This window comes from Pinus tabuliformis, chromosome 1_1 (assembly GCF_031772625.1).
Source record: "Pinus tabuliformis cultivar Carrire ecotype Pingquan chromosome 1_1, CPIR1, whole genome shotgun sequence".
Lineage (NCBI taxonomy): Eukaryota > Viridiplantae > Streptophyta > Pinopsida > Pinales > Pinaceae > Pinus > Pinus tabuliformis.
Window position 1 is genome coordinate 653,350,909 of NC_142297.1, and position 2,548 is coordinate 653,353,456.

The window sequence follows — 2,548 nt, forward strand, 5'->3', positions numbered from 1 at the left end:
TTTCCTTCCTACTGAGATATAGAGCGCATATTGACTATGTGTGAGATATACATCATTTCCTTCCAACCAAGATAAAGAGCACATATTGACTGTGTGTGTAAAGTAATGCAAATTTTACTTATATAACCTACACATAATTTTCTTGTATTATTTTAAAATAACAAATTGCTAATATATTGCAAATGCATTAACAAACCCAATTACAAAGTCATAATGTTAATATACATAAACATAAATTTCCAAGTACTTTTGTGTTAAAATAATTTTGTGCTACGCTGACATGTTGATAGATATTTCAACAAATATTTACACATTTTATGAACATAAAAACATAAATGTAGATGAACAAGGTGGGCTGCAAGCAGCAAGTCCCTACCTTGAATAGTAGCTTCCGGAAATATTGAGGACCTGACCCAAAACTCTTCGTATCCTATACATGCCAACACATGCAAAAGTGGCTCTAACATTCCTTTTCTCTAGTGTTGTGGAAGAGACGCACACCAGTGAATCATGCAGATTGAATCCGTTGAGATAAAGATGAAAAGTGAATGATGCATCGTCTATATTAGTGAGTCGCACTTCCCCCTTGGAATTGGGTGTGTGGAATCATCATCATATCAGATCCAATTTCATAATCAAAGTGCGAAGAGTGCGTCGTCAGGTTATCAGTTAACCCCCAAGATTTTCCCAATCAAGAGTTTCAAAATGGACCATTTTGAAGGCATAAAATCTTTATATAGCTACTTAGCTTCTAGTGGGGCATAAAATTTTTATATAGCTACTTGGCTTCTAGCTTTATTTCAGGCTTGCACTTATAGGGGATTTCAACAAATTAGGTAGGGTAGATGCGTCAAGGCAAGAATATGAGATGTATTGTCGATGGGATCCAAGGATTTACTATATCTAGAATACAATCTGAGATGTATTGCCGATGGGATCGAAGGATTTGCTAAATCTAGAATACAATCTGAGATGTATTGCCGATGGGATAGAAGGATTTGCTAAATCCATAATAAAATCTGAGATGTATTACTGATGGGAGCCAAGGATTTTCTGAAACTAGATTGTATTCTGGTAGCAGAAGCATCTAAAGGATCCATTTCCTGATAGATCTGAAAGATAGGCATCAGTGTATTGTACAGGAAAATGATGGGGCAGTTGGGGAAGGAAAGGGAAAGAGGGATTCAAAATGATGGTAAGATGACCAATTAAACCAGTATAACGGCTTGGTAAAAATGAGGTAAAAAATGGTCTTCATCGACTATGCTATTAAAGTAGAATAGGCAGAAAATGGGGAAAAATAAGTTTGGGAATGCAAGGCCTTGATTGGGCTGGGATGGACTTCTGGTGGCTCTGATGTGTCTGTTCTTAATTTTTCTTGTCAATTGATCTGGTGATGATTCAAGATAAAGGTTTGAAGGGAATCAAAATGCTTCAATCCCTTCAAGTGTTATTTCCCCAAGAAAAGATACCGCTGATGCAAGAAAATCAATCTGGAATTTGAGAATTCTATATGCACTACCATCTTCCCTCATTGTTTTTGTTCTTGACATTGTTTTTGCAATTTTACGTGAGCCCTGTGTTCTTAGATATCTAAAATTAGGCCCATCCAAGCCCCAACTGATCAGGATTTCACGTCATGATTAGAAAACAGGCTTTGTTAGAGCTACAATGCCCCAAATTCTTCTCTCGATCCATAATTTTGTGATTGTTGTCTGTAAACTGTCATCTAACTTGTTTCCCAACAAGTGACTACAACTCCTATATCTGTGATTGTGGAGATAACGAATTTAGTGGGGTGTTGGTTTCGGGCAATGCCTGTTTTCCATGGGGCAGGTGGCCTTGTCAGGAAATATAAGTTTGGGGTGAGGAGTGGGGCATCTATAGCATTTCTTGGAACTGGAAAACTGGTATTGGGGTTGATTCTAGGAAGCCAACTACTGAAAATACTAAATCAATTCCCAATTTGGTTGTTGGGTGTGTTGATGCTCTTTTTTGGTATTGAGCTTGCTATGGCTTATAGGGACATGAATTCTTTTCTGGTATTGATCTTGCAATGACTTGCAGGGACATGAATTCTAAGCTATGGCTTGTAGGCAAATCAATTATTTTATGGTATCGAGCATGCTATGGCTTGTAGGAACATGAATTATAAGCTGGAATCATTTGTCATTCTCATGTGTAGTGTTGTTTCGCTCACTGGATCTAGTGCTGCCCTGGGATTTTGTTTTGGTATTGTTCTGTATGTGACTCTCAGATTCAGAGAGAAGGTTTCAGGTTGCATAAACATATTTAGAGAATTGTTAAACAAAGGAAAAATCTTTGACGAAACCTAAACAAAAAAAAGTCTTGTACCTAATGCAAGAGAACATGCATATGCTTCATATTGATTGCCCCTTTATGTCAGATATTCTAGCTTTTTATGCTTCCCATGAAGTTATATATATGCCAAACATTTACCTCTCCTCTGTTGCTTTATAGTTCGACCTCAAGTCGGATGGATTTTCATATTTATCGAACATATATACCAACTCCGATTTGATTAAGG

The 2,548-nt window shown here is 37.0% G+C and overlaps 1 pseudogene; it reads left to right on the forward strand.

Moving 5' to 3' along the window:
* Nucleotides 1-1,290: 1,290 nt before the first annotated feature.
* Nucleotides 1,291-2,336, forward strand: LOC149215086 (molybdate transporter 2 pseudogene; annotated as a pseudogene).
* Nucleotides 2,337-2,548: the final 212 nt, after the last annotated feature.